At 36.5% G+C, this 13,886-nt stretch overlaps 1 protein-coding gene across 13 annotated transcripts in view; it reads right to left on the bottom strand.

Annotated features, from left to right (window-relative positions):
* Positions 1 to 13,886, bottom strand: part of LOC136837493 (uncharacterized) — a 1,465,013-nt gene that overhangs the window by 32,625 nt on the left and 1,418,502 nt on the right. The window lies entirely within an intron of this gene.

Raw genomic sequence — 13,886 nt, 5'->3', positions numbered from 1 at the left:
ATATATATAAAAGTATATATACATACATACATACATACATACATACAGATAGCTAGATTAATCTATCGTTATACTGTTGGTTGTTCCATTGACGATGTAACGCCATAGCTGGGTCTGGTCAGTAGGTAGAAAGTGGGGCTAGTAACCTCACTCCAAAAAATAATTGCTAAAAACCCTCTAATTTATGTTACAAAATGTAGTCTGACATTTATTACTGTATTTATATTGTATATAGACTTCAGCTCAAATTACTATTTGAAGCACGTTTATTAAGTGGTAATTACTAATAAAATTATGACCAATCAGTTTCATAAATAATGTACTATTTTATGATTCAAACATTTTGCAGACAATGTTTCAATTACAAATTCATTATTATACAATCAGGAAGCTGCGTCAACAACACCTGTGTAACTTAGTATATCATATGAGTTTTTAAGCAATAATAAACCCGTAATACATTACTGAACAGTTCAAACCACTTACTTTTAAATAAAAATCCAAATTATGTCTTAAGATAAACTCCAGACATATTTTAGCATAAGACCCTCATAAAATACTTTGTGAATGACTGGAAACCTTAAACAACGTATCATACACTCTTAAAAATACGTTGTATCCAATACAACAGATCCTAAAACTAGACCTATAAACTGATTGATGTGACTGTAAACTGGCGTCGCAATTCCTGGAATACATAATTTATTCATCAAATTTTAATACAAAGAATTTATCCAATCCACTCTGACTTATAAATACATCCATGACTTAAATCTGTAAAATTATATAAAAATTAAAATCTGACTATAAAGAACAATAATTGAAAACTCCACCTTCTTAAACATACTTGAAAGTCCCCATTTGGTTTATAATGATAAACTGGAAGGAAATTACCTGACTCACCCTGGCACTCGGAGAGAAACAGTCCCAGGTTTCCAAGACAAAAAGCATCCAAACGACAAAAGGCAGTCTATGGTCATCTAGAGACCATGCACATAAGGAGAGTGTCCTAACCTTTGTAAAGAGTTGTTTCCCACATTCTTGACAGATATATTTTCATGGGCAATCTGATTTGGTATCTCCAACAATGTCTAGTGATTACCTACCACCCTCCTTTGAATGTTGTCAAGTGTCCGAAAGTCACTTCTTATTCAAGAATGTGATTCGGTGCGATATTCTTGGCTAAGCCATCAGACCTCTTGTTTCCTAACACAACGACCAGTGTCAAAACCAAACAACAACTCATTCGTTTTACTCTCCACCTAAGAGAAACCGTCACTCTAAAAGTTGCTACAATAAATGGGTGTTTTGGATTGCGATTGGAATTCTTTAGGTCTTGCAAAAACCTTATGGACCCACTGGAGACAGCAAAATCCCCTCTTCCACTCCTAAACTCCAAATATACTGTAGTGGTTATTTTAATGCGTTTCCCTTATCGGTTTACTTTATGGAAAGAAGAGAAACGCCGCTTTACTAGTTCTGAAGACAATATGATTTTCCTGTAATACTCCCGTGATACATTGCTGAACAGTTCAAAACGTTTAGTATCAAATAACAGATGCAAAAACTCGAAATAAAACTGTACGATGAATCGGGAGTCTTCACTCAAGTGGTGCAAGGGCAATTGGCAATGATGGTGCACGAAAGCCAACAAAATATCAGTATATATTCTTTCGTAGAAGGAAGACTTAAAAGGTAACTGCACTGAAGTATAAGACAAGGGTCCTACGAAGAAGAATAAAGAAACAATTTTAACAGTCATGCTTGTAAACAATTAAAAAACGTAATTTAAGCAAACACTTAACAACATAAACTCGTAAAACCCTTGCATCCAATATACCATTAAAACACCAAAAAGTTATACAGTATATATACTAAAGATCTGTAAAACATGTTGGCTCTAATACACTTGAAAATAAAAACATTCTCATAAAACACACTTCCACTCTTGTACTGGACCACCACAATAAAAAAGCAAAAAAAAAAAAGAGAGAGAGAAAAAAAAGCAGGCGGACGTGTTCCCTTAAACAAAAATGCGATTTGGTGACGTCATCTGTTGATTTTATCAGGTTCCTGGATGCAGGCACCGCAAGGGTATTCCCCGCCGTGGTAATCATTTTAAAGAATTTAAAGCCTGCAATCTGTTCCGCCCTCATGGAGAGAGAGAGAGAGAGAGAGAGAGAGAGAGAGAGAGAGAGAGAGAGAGAGAGAGAGAGAGAGATAAAATTCCGAGAATTCAATATGAACATTTTGTGGGCGGCGTTTTTCGTTACAACCGGAGTGCATTCGCTGTGAAAAATTTTCCGACGCATTACTACGAATTTGGGAGATTTCACTTGAGGGTCTGCCATGACACCCGTTTTAATTTCCATTTTTTCATTATTATTTTAGTTTTCTATTTACACGTTTCCCCTCTTCAAAAAAAAAAAGCACGTTAAATTTTACCTTTACAACTGTTTTAAATCCTTTGTTAATTTCCTAAAAGAATTCGTTATTTACAAAATATCGCTCGTTCTTTTCTGCACCACAGAAATGAAAGAACCGGCAATCATTTTTGTGGACAATGCCGGGTTTGTTATCCTGAATCTTCTAATGTAAAACTACCAGTGTACAATAATATTTATATATATATATATATATATATATATATATATATATATATATATATATATATATATATATATATATATATATATATATATATATATATATGTATATATATATATATATATATATATATATATATATATATATATATATATATATATATATATATATATTTTTTTTTTCCTTATATATATATATATATATATATATATATATTTTTTTTTCCTTCCCAGGGTTTGTGCCATTCTTATGCAACGGCATTTGTGTCTGTTAATTTAAATTTAAAGTGTTTTATCAGTATTAATATCTTACTTTTGAAACATACTTTTTTTTGGCTAATCTTGACTTTATTGGTAACTTTCTCACATCTTATAAATAATCTTTATTACTGTCTCTTTTCGGTACAAGATATTCTTTATGGCGACAATCTCTCTCTCTCTCTCTCTCTCTCTCAATTCGAGTTATAAAAACCAACATAACAAAAACTCAAATGGATACAACAATCGATATTCGCTGAATAAAGAAAGAAAACTTCATGGCACATAGCTTTACAGTACTGTAAATCCATATGTGATATTCAGTAATCCTCCAGCGATTTGGGTACAAAGATGGGAGAGATTTCCATCCCGGAAAAAACATGTCTTTGTGGCAGGATTTCCCCTAATGCGATGACGAGCTGTGACAGTGAAAAAAAGTTCTCTATATTCGTCTGTCAGAGAGAGAGAGAGAGAGAGAGAGAGAGAGAGAGAGAGAGAGAGAGAGAGAGAGAGAGAGAGAGATATCAAAATGCTTCAGAGGAAAAACCATCTCTGATTTAGTTGTGTAGAATATCCTAATAAAATACATCCACTGCGTCAGTATGTTGAACAAAGTAGGTATTTTCGTACACCTTTCCTTCTTGTACTGAAAATATAGATTTTTGGTGCAGTCATTTTATACGTGCATACACAGCGCATCTGCATGAATGCATTTGTGGCACATCAAATTCCGATTTCATTCAGGTACCATACACTCTGTTCACGAACATTACCCTGATCTGACCCTGAGATTTCTCGTTTTCTTTTTAAAATTTCCAGTGCGCTAATCCGATAGAACTAGTAAATTGTGTTATTCCTTTTATTTTTCGATTTATCTTTCTTATACTGTATGTCAAATTGTGTATTCCGCAATTAAACATTCATATTAAAATTATCAACAGCCTGCACTTCATCTAAACAGACTATTTGTCACTGCAGACACTCTACCGCTTTACCTAAAGTGACTTGCCCGTGCTGACATCCAGTATACCCAGGTTTAGCGACTTACACAGACTTCGCACAAGTTTCAAGTTTCATCTCAAATTTCTTTCTGCTTTTCGTCGACAACGTTCTGTATCGACTCATAAAATCTAACGATTTAACTCTGTGAAAATCCTGTTTCAGTTCTTTTTATACGTTTTGTTTATATCTGTGATGATTCACGTGTTAGTTCCTTCTACTGGAATCACAGAACAATTCGTAGATCTGAAGCGGAAAAATCATTATTCATTGTTTCTTAGTACTGCATATTAACTTTCTAGTTTTAAGTCTTGATATTCGCCACAGCTACTGACTATTCTGAAAAATGAAATATGAAATCGTATGTCCTCTACGGGCCTTTTAATGAGTCTTATACCTAGATCTAAATTGAGTATCATCCATGAAGTCAACAATCCTACTCTCATTTCATGTCAGAAGACGAAACCGCTTTATCAACACTTTTTTTTTTTTTTTTACTTTGTTTGCCGCAAATGCTACTGGGTTGTTGACAACACCAAAAGCTATGAAGTTTCCGAAGGTTAGATTTCTACGGAAACAGGTTAAAGATAAGGGAAACTAAAGTCTCGCTCAGATCTATTTCCGGCTCGGCAATGGCTACCATTACAAAAGAAAAATAAACAAATATCAATGGTGTGTTCATTCGTCTCTTGCATGGCTGGGTTACATCTCACTATATTTCTTGTCTAATTTAGTTTCAAGTAAAAATATGACTACAGCTTCTTTGTGCATCTATTAAGTGATTATTCTTTGGCAAATATACTCACACGTTTACATACATTATACACATATAATCAACATAAAAACCGAATAACATGTTGTCTAAATAACAGGTCAGGTGGTTTCTGGACGTGCCCATTATTTAATGGATTTATACATAATGGATTTAAGGAAGATAAGAAAATAATATCACAAATAAGTTTTATCTGAAATGATAAAATGTCGACTACATTTCCACTCCTTGCCAGATGCTTTAACAGCTGCATGTCACCCTTTCCTCTTTGCTTTCAAATGCATAAGATTTTCCCGCAGTTGTCCGGTATGAGTCGTCTCTATCAGCATTTAATAAATCTTTTGATATCTCTTTCCTTCATCATTATCACTTACACAAAATTCAAACAGAATATTGTTATTCTCATCATAAACCAGTTTCCTAACTTTTTTTTGTTGCCTCGTGACCCTCTTTGCACTATCTATAGATCCCACGTATAACGTATACATATACACATATATATGTATGTAAATATATATACATACATACACACATGTATATATGTACATATGTATGTATGTCTGTATGTATGCATGTATGTGTATTAGTGTGTGCGTGTGTTTGCATGTGCATGTCTTAAAAAACTAAAATGTATAACTTTATTGCCTAAAAAAATAAAACTGCATAAACCGTTGCTAAAAAATTAGTCAAAATGAACTCACTTGCATGCCTATTAGTTATGCTACAAAAAAAAAAAACAATAGCAAGCATCAAGTATTCAGCTAATTTAATTTGGTAGCAGTTCCAGATGTAAAGACTTTTAAGTAAACAGATGACAAAACCCAAATGATTTTTCATTATGAAATTTTTGTAAGAATGATCGAATATACCTATACAAGTGATATGTGATATGTGCACAAATGATACTATCGATATATAATCCGACTTTAAAGCTTGTACCAAACCCATCTTGCCAGACACACGCGTAAAACATTCGCGCAAAATACATCTGTAATACACTTCATTCTTCCGCCGAGTTCTCGTGAGAATAAATAAATACTTGAACGTGTTTCCTCATATGATTTCGTGACGTCATCTGGATTTTATTAGAATCCCCGGATGTAGACACGAGCGTATTTTAAAGAATTTAATGCAACCACTCTGTCGCACCCTCGCTCGAAAAAAAAGAAGAAAACATTGCGAGAATTCAATATGAACATTTCGCGGTCGGCGTTTTCGCCACAACCAGAGTGCATTCAGTGCGAAAAATATTTCGCACATTACTGAGGATTTAAGAGATTTGACTAAGGTCCCCTTTGACTCCGGTTTTCTTTCGCTTGTGTGGGGTTTCCTGGTCTTTACATTATTCATTTTTATGTTTACGATGCACAGGTTAAAAAAAAGATCTAAAGGACGCATCTGATACCATTTTTACTTTGTATTACTTTTTATTTAAACTTTTGTGTTTACTTTTTAACTGCATGATTTTTAACCTTTTTCTTTAATCTGCAATTCCTATTTTTCGTTCCACATACGAAAAAAGGGCAGGCTTTTTTTTAAGTAACTGTATTAATTTTCAAGAACGTATTTGCAACAAATAGAAAAAAAACTATTTTTTTAAAAATTTCCGCTCTTTTATAAACGGAGGTTTTCCTTCATTTCTCATGGGGCCTTCAACATTTATTTCACTTCACCGAATAGGTGATTCTATTGTATGATTCCAGGAACTTTCTCTGAATCTGCCTCCCCTTCATGTTTGACATAACTTTACTTCGTAAATGCATTTTACCTGCATTATTACCCGAAACATATATTCACGTTTTTTCTTCATCTCCCTTCCTATAATGTAAACGTTGTTATTTGATATGCACGCGTTATCTTTCTCTCTCTCCCACCGATTGTTATCATTCTCAACACGAACTTTTTAATCTCTTCCTCTTGAATCGAAATGATCGTGACCCAGCAACTAAATCTTTAATCTCTCGCATTCAATTTCCGCCTCCTAAGGCCAATTCTTTTACTCTCTCTCTCTCTCTGACAAACAAACACACACACAAAGCTTTTCATTGTCAACACTCGTCATCGGCTTTAGTGAAATCCTGTCACAAAGACATTTTTTTTTTTTTTTCACGGGATGGATATATCTCTCTCTCTCTCAGCTCTGTACCCAGATCGCAGAAGGATTACTGAATATCGCAGGCGGATTTACGGTACTGTGATGCCTATGTGTCATACGGATGAATCTTTCTTTATTTTTATGTTTTCTTTGACGCTGCTTTTTCACGTGAAATGGATGGTATCTGTATAGTCCTCTACACATGTCAGTGCGATTCTATGAAACGTTAAATGGGTGGCTGGAGAGAGAGAGAGAGAGAGAGAGAGAGAGAGAGAGAGAGAGAGAGAGAGAGAGAGAGAGAGAGAGAGAGATTGGGGGGTTCGGAATTGCAACTGGTACAATAACATTTATGAGCGAAACGTGAGAAATATTTTGCCAAAGTTGGACAGTGCGGTTTCTATATTTTTGCTAGTTATTTATGCACTTGGTTTATGCATATAATCTGGATCTCATGCATGAATGCAATCAAGCACATGAAATATATTCTTATACTGTCCTGCAATCACTGGTCTTATCACATTTTCTCCTGACTTCACGATTTGAGCTTTCAAATTCAACTGAATCTGAAAGTTATAGGACGTTTACAGTTTATTTTTAAAACTTCATCAATAACGGACTGAAAAGTTACTTGACAATTCTGAACAGGCTTTCTGAAGTACGAAACATAGCTCTCCCGAATCAATGGCACGAAATAACATTCAAAGATCATAAACAATTAACCCGGACATGAGGACGGATTTTATCATACAAAGCAATGCCACGGACAAAACTAATGCTCTTATCCAGCCCAGACTCGAAAAGATAGAGTTGAATGGAAAACGAAAATAAAAAAAGATTGGGCTTAATCCTCAAAGAAAGAATACTACAGGACAGGAGAAGCAGAAGATCTGAGAGATTTTCACAGCTTGGCTGTCTAAGGAAAAGATAAAAATAAAATAAAAAAAGTCGCTTGTACGAGTAAAAAAAAAAAAAAAAGTGGGGGGAGGGGGCTATAGTCTGGCCGGAAGGCCCTAGAGAAAAGGCGATGGTGGGTCACTGATCGGACAAATTGCCTTTGATTTTATCCTGCCAATAAAGGATACAAAAGATGAAGCTCTCCGTATATGAAAGCGATATTCCATAAAGGGACAGTTGGGCCTTATGAGAAATAGTCACTCAACTGAAAAAATACTAATAAAAAAAACCTGAAAGCCGTCTTCATGCTCAAATCTGACTATTCTTATCTTAATTTCTGTTTATGGCACTACAAATGTTTACTTTACTATTTTCACTGGATATATACACTTCTCTATTCTATTCCCAGCTTTGTTAACTTTCATTTATAACTCATGCGCTGACAGTTCCATTCTACATTTAATACCCTCGTCGTTTTTGGTTTTTACCTTGGCCCTACATTATTTCTCGGACTAAGGCCGAGATCAGCACATGAATTCTACCTGAAGAATATTTTACTCATTTCACCGCACAAAATAAACTTTGGTGCAGCCTTTTTAAAGCGCAAAAATCTAATCTACAGACCTAACATCACTGCAACCTCTTCTGTGTGGGAAGGAATTACAAAGATTTACAAGCTATCTATCTTCAAATACAGAACTTCCCAAGATCTTTGCTTCTTTTAACAAGCCTGGAGGAAGTAGAATCGAATTGAACGCCAAACACCCCAACAACCCACTCTAATTACTGTAGTTAACTTTTTTCGTCACTCAACGTGTTTACATCTACCGAACTGAATGGACACCGTTCTAATGATCTAATCCCCGTTGTTCCAAGGCTGACAATTCTGTATTTTATGCTCAAAGCATCTCCTTATTCCTCCTTTTCCCAGGAGTGTCTGCCAGAAAATCTTAAGGGAGAATTCAGTTTAAATTATTGCGTTGTCTCTATATCGCTAAACTTGAAAGAACAGCTTTTGCCTGAATTAGTATAACTGAGTGACATTTACCAGTCTGAGACAATACAACCGAAGACTAGATAACAGTTTCGAACACCACGGGAATAAATCCTGAAATGCAAGACAAATCTGACCTTTTTGCAGGGATGATATTTCAAGACTTCTTCAAAAAAGTATAATCTCTATCTGGCTTCCATAGTGCTTTTACAATTCTTTCTGCGTCTCCAGCTGAACGATACGAGTCTGCTTTTACCAACCGGAACAAATCCTTGGACACATACCTTTCTTTCGTGGAGTAAATATCCTTACGCTCTTTCCTGGCTCTGTCACGGCGGATACAAAAATAACTTCAGTTGTCTCACTAATTCTTGACAGAATTTCTTTATCTTTTCCTTTACTTCAACGCGGCGTCATTTTTCTTTATTTTACACTTACGTTTTTCAGAAACGTTCTCTATGTTCTCAGGCCACTTGTATACAGGGCAAAGGGAACATGCAGAAATATAACAGATAAACACAAATTTTAATTTGTGTATTTCTGTATTTGTGTGTATCTTTTACATCTGTTTTGCATACACATACACAAGAAGAACTGAACGATACAGAGGCTGACAAATGATATTTAATAGCTAACACTTGAGTCATGTCTTGGTACACAAAATTCGAAAGACAAAATGAGACAGGTTAACTCCTCCGCAAACAGGCTATTAGGGACAATATATGTAACAGCAAAGGAAGAGAAAGAGTTTTGAAATCCTATGACCTCAATCCCTCTCTCTCTCTCTCTCTCTCTCTCTCTCCTTCTCTCTCTCCTCTTTCAGCGAGATGTCCAGCTTTGTAAATCTGCAATAACAACTGAACATTGTAATTACCATTTACTTAAAATAGTTAAAAATCCTGCAGAACAACTACGAGCAATGGAGAAAACAACTAAATCAACAAAAACAACATCAGATGTAAACAACCTCAGCAATAAAAGCGACTACAACTACAGAATACTTCCGGAAAAAAGGAGACACACGTTACTGCCGAAAGGGGCGGTAATACCTGTAATAGCTATCTGTATCAAATGAACTGTTCTGGCGGTAAATGGAATGCCAGGTACTGCCAGGTAATCATTTCTAATTTACCTAATGAATGGAGCGTGAATCACGGTCGAGGGGTCTTTCCGAAAACTTCCCATTCCACGTAGATAAAATGAGTCACCAGAGATTCGTTATTTTCAGCCTCAGTTGGGACAGACAGTCAGCCTATTAAGCTTTTAGTTACCCGTGAAGGCTTTTCTATAAATCCCCTATGATTGGTTTTTAATGGTTCGTGGTCCTTCCGCTTTGGGGGTAGAAGGAAATAAAATCCTGGCTATAGAGATCTACAGAGATGTCCGTATAATGGGGCAGGTTCATTAATTAGCAGCTTAGTGTTTTTTTTTTTTTAATTCTCGGTGTTATTTTTAGTCAATATTTTTCATCTAGACCAAGAAAAAAATTACTAATAGGAATTCAATATGATAAAGGGTGGGTTGGGGTGAAATTTGGGCCGGGAGGTTATATGAATAATATCATATATGTTTTATAAATTTCTTCTTCACATCAAAAAAGGCTAGAATCGAAATCTTAAAGAGGTAACCTGACAGAGGGCTGGGATGTCTCTGAAGGAAGTGGGTGGGAAGGTGGGGTGGGTGCCCTGGCTGTCTTAAGCCGGCGGTGTTGGACTTTGTGGTCTACTGTTTCATCTTTCGGGAAAATAAACTTCAAAAAGACCTAGAGACAATAATTCTCAAAATCTGGGACATCTCCTCGCAGGCTAAAATTGAAAAAGCGTCCGAGGAAGTTGTATCGGGTTGGGGTCCTCGGCGCAGGTTTCTCGGAGAATTTACAAACAGAGGTCGACGCAGCTTCTCGTCTCCAGCGGCCGCTCTGTTTCAGACGTTGTTGCCGAGAATTCTTATTTCATTTCGGTTTGGGCTGTTAACTTTTTGCCGGGCAAAGTCCGAAGGAAAGTTGAAATTTTACTGAGACTGCTATCAACTGATAACCCAGTAATTTTACATTCAGAGGACATTTGGAAGTCACATAATAAATCAGTGTATTCTTTCCAAACTGACAAATGATAGTGTCAGCAAATCATGTATGATTAATAAAGGTAACTTGCAATTAAGCTGTGTAAAAAGTGAGATTAGTTTTTGAGTTACTTGATACTACAATAATTTTTCTTGCGTACATCTAATTGGTGACATACCCAGACTTCCAACGCGCCAGAGAAACTGTTTGACACTGTAATTAAATAAAAACTTTACACGAAAGAACGTGTATCTTGAACATCAATATTATCTGAAAACCCTTTGAAATCAAACTCTTTTCTCAACGAGTATATATATATATATATATATATATATATATATATATATATATATATATATATATATATATATATATATATATAGAATACACTGAAATAAGTCCAAGTCGATTTTCAACGACCCACCTGTTTCAGTGATATTTGAAGCAGCGACAGTACGTTATCTTGGGTTCAAAATTCTTCATATACAGAACATATATAATATTACCTTCAGGATTTATCTTTTGCCTTTTTCTTCTACTTCCCAGAATATCTGCATACATCACTTTGGCGTCTCTGCTTATAATGGTTTTAAAATTTACTTTTAGGTCTAGGGTTTCCAGTCCGTCAAATCACGCTGTAGTGGTGTGATGGTGGTGGTTGTGGTGGAGGTGGTGCGGGAGGTGGAGGGGAGGGGAGGGGAGGGGCGTTTTCTTACTCTGTGGTGGGGATGTAAGAATAACGCCACCGTATTCGTGCGTGTCGTAAAAAGCGACTACAAGGGCATCTGCTGCCCTGCAGTCAGACTTTCTTAGTCAAAGGCTAGGCCTACTCCATGCCGGATGCGTTATGGAAGACCGATAGCAATAGCTGGAGAAGACACATCTAAGCAACCGACCCCTTAGCTTAGGGATAGCGGTGATGATAAAGAAGTTTCCAGTCCGTAAAATTACGTAACGTCCTATTCCAATACAAGTTGAAATACATTAAACAAAGTGGAGGAAAAACAAAATAAGCCTACAGTAACCAAAGTTGATTGGCAGTTTGCTTAATCCGTTAATATGAGTGGAGGACAGCTTCATCAGCCAGGATGGTTGGTTGATTGTCTAACGTATTTGGCGTCCACTGATCAGTCATCGCGATGAAGCAAACCATTCAGATGAGTCATCACCCATAAAGCATCTAATATGAAGGCCATCCAGCCTGGTCACATCACCCGCTGTCTTTAACATCGGTCAACTCCCGGAAAAAAAAGGGGGGCGGGGGATGAAAACTGGAAAGTTGGAGATGACACTAATGTCTGAGTTATAGGTATGAGGCTGACGGTGAATGCTACCCCCTCTGCCCGATAATGTCCTTCTACAAGCCAATAATTCATCTCTCTTTTGGGACGGCGCTGCTCCCACCAGATCTTTCAGCTTCAGCTTCAGCGAGTCAGAATGGAGATTGCGTTGAGAATGAAACCTACCCGAAATGCTACAGCTTTCACTTACGGTTTTGCAGTTGCTTGGCAAAATACTTCTAAATTTTCGTCTGATGGCGCAATCTTTATAGGATATTTAATTTTTAGTTTTCTGCACTTTTTCTGCCTGGCCCCAGATCTTAAAAACTACTAAGGCCAGAGGGCTGCAAATTGGTATGTTGATCATCCACCCTCCAATCATCAAACATACCAAATTGCAGCCCTCTAGACTCAGTAGTTTTTATTTTATTTAAGTTAAAGGTAGCCATAACGGTGCGTCTGGCAACGATGTAGGACAGGCCACCACCGGGCGGTGGTTAAAGTTTCATGGGCGGCGGCTCATACAGCATTATACCGAGATCACCGAAAGATAGATATATTTTCGGTGGAATTGATTATACGCTGTACAGAAAACTGGATTTCTTCGGCGCATTTTCTACTTGTTTAATTTAAACGTCAATGTAATGTGTGAGTTGTAAGAAAGGGCAGAGGTAGACTGAAGTATGGAGGGTCCTATCTCCTATTTGATGATTAACGGAAACACAATAAATTTGTCCTACATCAGACTGACTATTTCTTTTGTGAATCCAGTTTCCTATTAACGATCAGTTTAATTTCCCTACTTTCAGCAAATCCCCGATGTCCCATGCAAGAAATCGTAAAATCACAGAGATGATAATGGAAAGTCCAAACGCAAATAAAATTTTGTTTCTAAGAGACATTAAAGCAAAGCAAACATTCATTAATCAAATTAATCGGAACGAAAAACGAAAGTAGGAAGTTCGGCAAACATTAAGGAATAATTAAAACCGTTTCTCGGCATAAAATCTGAATAAAATATAAGAGAGGTCAGCGGACCACTGCAGAATATCCGAACAAAACAAGGTCTGAAGCATTATCTGCACAGAGAAAGAGAGGGGAGTCCTCTGATCGAGATCGAGGTCACCCGAGGTTAATGCCACAAATAAATGCAGCTTTAGGAAGCTTTTATTAGCATTGGTCGCTGGACGCATGAATTCTGGACAAAATGCTTTTCTATCAAGAGCAAAGTGCTTTGGGAATAAAAGTCGCAAAATTATACAAGGGAAACACTTCGGCTGTACCAGATATATCGAGAAAATCACATATGAAGTGTACACCTAATAATTAAGCAAATGTACTTCTCTACAATTTGAATTATGATCTAGCAGTGACGTAAACTTCGCTTGAGGAAACAATTTCTAATATTCTTTCATGATGTAAGAAATAATAAACTTTATATATTAATACACACATATGTACACACATATATACATGCACATACTGTACACACATACCAATATACAACAAGCACTGTTTCCTAATACAGGTGGTTGGGGAAATTCAAGTCAGCCATACTGGCCCATTAATCATGTGAAAGGTGAATCACAAATTAGCCCCCTCTGTAGAAAATTTCAGGGAAAGCTAGCTAAACAACTCGGCCATACATCACAACTTTTCCTTCTTGTGACATTCTCCCACTCTTTAAAATGTTTTGCATACATTCGCCTCTGCCTGGCTTCACCTGTACTGTGATTCACCTCTCATCTAATCCTAACATCTGTGACATTTTCTCCCGAATGCCCAAATGAATCAACCACTTACATCACATCATCTCTACTTGCATCAATGCTCCAACTAACAGACCTCCACTTCCGCTCATAACGTTAGTCATTTAAAAGTCACCAGCTTCTGCCACTTTCATTCAGTGTACCAAACTCCGTACCA

This window comes from Macrobrachium rosenbergii, chromosome 59, assembly GCF_040412425.1.
Source record: "Macrobrachium rosenbergii isolate ZJJX-2024 chromosome 59, ASM4041242v1, whole genome shotgun sequence".
Lineage (NCBI taxonomy): Eukaryota > Metazoa > Arthropoda > Malacostraca > Decapoda > Palaemonidae > Macrobrachium > Macrobrachium rosenbergii.
Note: the sequence above shows the minus strand (reverse complement) of the source record. Positions and strands in the feature narration are given on the sequence as shown.